The sequence below is a fragment of the Trachemys scripta genome, chromosome 2 (genome assembly GCF_013100865.1).
Source record: "Trachemys scripta elegans isolate TJP31775 chromosome 2, CAS_Tse_1.0, whole genome shotgun sequence".
In the NCBI taxonomy this organism is placed as follows: domain Eukaryota; kingdom Metazoa; phylum Chordata; order Testudines; family Emydidae; genus Trachemys; species Trachemys scripta.
The window spans coordinates 198520884-198526883 of record NC_048299.1 but is presented as its reverse complement, the minus strand read 5'-3'; positions in this window follow the sequence as shown (position 1 = coordinate 198526883).

The window sequence follows — 6000 nt, the reverse complement described above, 5'->3', positions numbered from 1 at the left end:
GTTGTAAAGTCCCAGCTCTGTTCTTTCTTGTTGTTATTTTTAACTCAATTAGAAAATGTCAAAAATAAAAAAAATTACTAAACCTTGTTTGCCTCTGGTTTGTTTGGTTGGTTTTTGCTTCTGAAAATTTTGCTGTCTTCTACCAGCAGTGGCCACACCCCCTTTTCCCTACACACACACAGAGACGGGTGCACAATTGCTCACCCTCTCAGGACAAACAAATATATTTATCATGACACCTCAGTAATAGGGAGCAAGGGGTCAGAAATTAGTCTTATCTTACTGAAGACCTCTCTTTTCCTATTATATAACATACTCATTCAGGGTAAAAGGCTGAGAGCACATTGGCAATTTTCTGGACAGAAAGACTCAGTTGACCTCTGTTCAGAGCTAGTTTAATGCTTCTCTGAATCAGCCAGCAGGTATCACTACTGAATGGTGGGACATTTGCCTTCTGTAGTCCTCACCTCCTACCAGAGAGCTGAGGACATTACTACAGCTTAATAGCATTCCAAGCCATTACAGACTCATGGGACTGTTTGAAATGACCAGGTTTTTTCGGTATGATGTATAAGGATGACACTTTCTGCCTCCAAAAGCTGCTTTTCATCTTAGGCCTGGTCTACCCTAGGAGGTTATGTCGAATTTAGCAGCGTTAACTCGAATTAACCCTGCACCCGTCCACACAACTAAGCTATTTATTTCGACATAGCGGTCTCTTTAAATCGATTTCTGTACTCCTCCCCGACGAGAGGAGTAGCGCTAAATTCGACATGGCCATGTCGAATTAGGGTTAGTGTGGACGGAATTTGATGCTAATAGCTCTGGGAGCTATCCCACAGTGCACCACTCTGTTGACGCTCTGGACAGCAGTCCAAGCTCGGATGCTCTGACCAGACACACAGGAAAAGCCCCGGGAAAATTTGAATTCCTTTTCCTGTCTGGCCAGTTTGAATCTCATTTCCTGTTTGGACATCGTGGCGAGCTCAGCAGCACTGGCAACAATGCAGAGCTCTCCAGCAGAGGTGACCATGCAATCGCAGAATAGAAAGAGGGCCCCAGCATGGACTGATCGGGAAGTCTTGGATCTGATCGCTGTGTGGGGCGATGAGTCCGTGCTTTCGGAGCTGCGATCAAAAAGATGGAATGCGAAGATCTACGAGAAGATCTCAAAAGCCATGACGGAGAGAGGATACAGCCGGGATGCAACGCTGTGCCGCGTGAAAATCAAGGATCTGAGACAAGCGTACCAGAAGACCAAAGAGTCAAACGGACCCTCCAGATCTCAGCCCCAGACATGCCGTTTCTACGAGGCACTGCATTCCATTCTAGGTGCGGCTGCCATCACTACCCCACGACTGTCCGTGGACTCTGATGATGGGGTATTGTCGACGGCCGCTTCCTCGGAGATGTTCGCAGACGGGGAAGATGAAGAGGACGAGGCAGTCGACAGCGCTTTCAACGCTGATTTCCCCGACAGCCAGGATCTCTTCATCACCCTCACGGAGATACCCTCCCAAGGCGGTAACACGGACCGTGAATCAGGGGAAGGATCAATAGGTAAGTGTTTTAAACATTTATTTTGAATAGAATAGAAATGGTATGTTAGCAATGGGTTTTTAATTATTAGTTTGCCCTAGGCGCTTTACTTTTTAGTCGTTGCCAGTGCAGCTACTGGAAAAGTCTGTTAACATGTCTGGGGATAGAGCAGAAATCCTCCTGGGACATCTCCATGAAGCTCTCCTGGAGGTAATGTGAAAGTCTTTGCATCAGGTTCCTGGGGAGAGCAGCCCTATTGCCACCTCCATAGTAGGAAACTTTTCCGCACCAGGCTAGCAGCAGGTACCCTGGTATCATTGCCTGGCAAAGCATGGCGGCATATGGCCCTGGTATTTGCTGGCATTCATGCAGCATGCGGTCTTTCTCTGTCTCCGTAATCCTCATCAGAGTGATATCACTCATGGTGACCTGGTTTGAATTAGGGGAATTTTAGTATGGGGACTGATTGCCTGTTCCTTTAATTAACTGTAACCAGCGGTTTACAGCCACACGGTGGGGGCGAGGAGGCGAACTGTTCATGCTGAACGGTTCGCCGGCAGCTTGCAGGGATCTTTCCCAGGGACAGCCGCGACGGGGGTGGGACGGGGCAGAGTTCATGCTGGCCGGATCGCCAGCAGCAGGAACTGGCCAACACTAGGAGCATTGCTTGGAACGTGAAAGAAGGGCACTGCTGTAAATTAAGCTTTAAGCAGCCAAAAGTCTACGGCTTACCATGGCACCTGCTAGCCAAATTCCGTTGTCCAGCCCCGCTTGTGTGATCTGTACAGCAAGACCCCAGGCACTTAATGTGAAGACAGAAAATTCGACCTTGTACTGAGTGCACATGTGATAGGGACTGTGCATGGTCTTGTTCACAAAAATGTATCTTTGTGAGAAATTTACTCCCTTTTTCCCATCCCACAGCTGCGAGTGTCTCCCACGTTACCCCAGCATCCCCCTCCCAGAGGCTGGCGCAGATCAGGCAGCGAAAGAAAAGGACACGGGACGAGATGTTCTCAGAACTTATGGTCTGTTCCCGAGCCAAGGCGGCGCAGCAGACCCAGTGGAGGGAGAACATGTCGCAATACCAGCGATCACACAGCAAACGGGAGGACAGGTGGCGGTAGGAAGACCAGCAGGCAGCAGGCGACTCAAACGCTGCTTGGACTAATGAGGGAGCAAACGGACACACTCCAGCGCCTTGTAGATGTTCTGCAGGACCGGAGGCAGGAGGACAGAGCCCTGCTGCATTCTATCTCTAACCACCCTCCCCCACCACAAAGTCCTATCCCCCCCTCACCCAAAGTCCCAAGAAGGAGGGGCGGCAGGGGCCATGAAAACAGTCACTCCATCCCTGCAGACTGCTCAAGTAGCAGAAGGCTCTCATTCCCAAAGATTTGATACGTCCTTTCCTTCCCTCCAAATGCACCTCACCCAAGCCCAATGCACTTCACCCAAGCCCCCGTCCCAGTTTCATCCCCTAACTGTGTAGTTCTTAATAAAAAATATGTTTCTATTAATTACTGTTTCCGTCATGTTCTTTTAGAGGACAGTGTGTTTGAAGGGGGTTGATAATTGGAGAGGACAGTCACCTTTACCAGGGTACAGACATGGGGGCAGGTTCAGCAGAAGATCACACACACATTGCAGTCACTAGGCACCCTGGTCAGTCTGGGAGGTGGTTTTCATGTTCTGTGTGGGGGGGGGCTATGTGAGTTTGTGGCGGGGGGGGGGGGGGACAGTGTTTATGCAGCGGGCCTTAGCCTGGATGACAGAGCCCCGCAGCAGGGGATCTGCAACCCCCCCCCCCCGCCACAAAGTCACATAGCCCCCACATACACAGAGTCCCGAAAAGGAGGGGTGGCAGGCTCCGTTGAAACAACCAGTCCACCACTGCGGACCGCTCTAGGAGCAGGAGCCTGTCATTCCTCGAGTTTAGAAGCGTCCTTTTCATCACTACACCCGGTCCCCACCACAGTCTGCGTCCCAGTTTCAACCCTTTACCGCAAAATCCTTAATAAAGAAAACGGTGTTAATGAACAAAGTTTCATTTATTTTATTTTTAAAGGTGTGTTGGAAGTGGGGGGAAGGCGGTTGGTAACTAGAGAGGATAGTCAACATTAAGTGGGTAACGAAACGGGGGCAGGTTCAGCTTCTGTTTAAACAAATGTAATAGTCACAGGTTACCCTGCTAACTCTGGAACCTAGCTTTCAAAGCTTCCCGGATGCACAGCACGTCCTGCTGGGCTCTTCTAATCGCCTGGGTGTCTGGCATAATCAGCAGCCAGGCGATTTGCCTCAACCTCCCACCCCACCATAAACGTCTCCCCCTTGCTCTCACAGAGATTGTGGAGCACACAGCAAGCTGCAATAACAATGGGGATATTGGTTTCGCTGAGATCAGAGCGAGTCAGTAAGCTTCTCCATCTCCCCTTTAGACGTCCAAAAGCACACTCCACCACCATTCTGCACTTGCTCAGCCGGTAGTTGAAGAGTTCTTTTTCACTGTCCAGGGCGCCTGTATAGGGCTTCATGAGCCAGGGCATTAGCGGGTAGGCTGGGTCCCCGAGGATCACTATAGGCATCTCCACATCCCCAACAGTTATTTTGTGGTCCGGGAAGTAAATACCTTCCTGCAGCCGTCTAAACAGACCAGAGTTCCTGAAAACGCGAGTGTCATGAACCTTGCCCGGCCATCCGACGTTGATGTTGGTAAAACGTCCCCTATGGTCCACCAGTGCTTGCAGCACCATTGAAAAGTAGCCCTTTCAGTTAATGTACTGGGTTGTCTGGTGGTCCAGTCCCAAGATAGGGATGTGAGTTCCATCTATAGCCCCACAGCAGTTTGGGAATCCCGTCGCAGCAAAGCCATCTATGATCACCTGCAGGTTTCCCAGGGTCACTACCTTTGAGAGCAGTAGCTCAATGATTGCGTTGGCTACTTGTATCACAGCAACCCCCACGGTAGATTTGCCCACTCCAAATTGATTCGCGACTGTCTGGCTGGCTGACTGTCAGCCAGTAGCTGTCTGGCGTTGCAAGCTTCCAGAGGGCTATGGCCACTCGCTTCTGGACAGTCAGGGCTGCTCGCATCCGGGTGTCCTTGTGCTTCAGGGCACGGGACAGCAACTCACAAAGTTCCAGGAAATTTCCCTTCCGCATGCGAAAGTTTCGCAGCCACTGTGATTCATTCCAGACCTGCAACACTATGCGGTCCCACCAGTCGGTGCTTGTTTCCCGGGCCCAGAATCGCCATTCCACAGCATCAACGTGACCCATTGCCACCATGATGTCCACGGCGCGGGGTCCCGTGCTTTGTGAGAGGTCTGTGCCCCTCTCAGACTTAGGCCTGGTCCCCACTAAGCCCCCACTTCGGACTAAGGTACGCAAATTCAGCTACGTTAATAAGGTAGCTGAATTCGAAGTACCTTAGTCCAAACTTACCGCGGTCCAGACGCGGCAGGAAGGCTCCCCCGTCGATGCTGCGTACTCCTCTCGGCGAGCTGGAGTACCGGCGTCGACAGCGAGCACTTCCGGGATTGATCCGGGATCGATTTATTGCGTCTTAACCAGACACGATAAATCGATCCCAGAACATCGATTGCCTGCCGCCGGACCCTCCGGTAAGTGAAGACGTACCCTTAATGTCCTCACCGCGCTGCCATACCCTCCTTGCCCGATTTCTCAGCATCTGCCTCTGAAAAAGGTGGATGATAAGGCGCGAGGTGTTGACAATGGCCATAACTGCAGCGATGATCGCAGTGGGCTCCATGCTCGCGGTGCTGTGGCGTCCGCATTGTCAATCACCAGAAAAGTGCGTGAACTGATTGCCCGCCGGCGCTTTCACGGAGGGAGGGCGGGAGTGAGGGTTGAATGACGACAGTTATCCAAAACCACCCTCGAAACAATTTTTGCCCCAGCAGGCATTGGGGGCTCGACCCAGCATTCCAATGGGCAGCGGGGACTGCGGGAACTGTGGGATAGCTACTCACAGTGCACCGCTTCCAATGTTGATGCTTGTTAGTGTGGACTCACAACGTTGAATTACTGTACTTAGTGTGGATACACACGCTCGACTTTGTAATATTGGTTCCACAAATTTGCTTTAAGTAAAATTGAACTACTCTCGTAGTGTAGACATATCCCTAGTGAAAAATTCAAGGCAAATGAGAGAAGTTTCACTTTTTTGCAATGCAGAAAAAGCACTTCTTTCGTATGATACTGCTGGCTCAAGGATAGGGGAGATGTGGGGGAACCGACCCTAGGATTTGAATTTGTGAATCTTGCTTCATTCTTTTTCTCCTTTGACATAACAACTTAAAAGTGCTGAGTGTTATCTGGTTTCCTATTAAAACTGAATCTAGCTGAAGTTTGCATAAAAGTCAAATAGTCTGTCACTTCTAAGCAAGCATCTAACTTGTGTACCAACACATTGTAAATCTCAGTAAAATCTACTGTTTA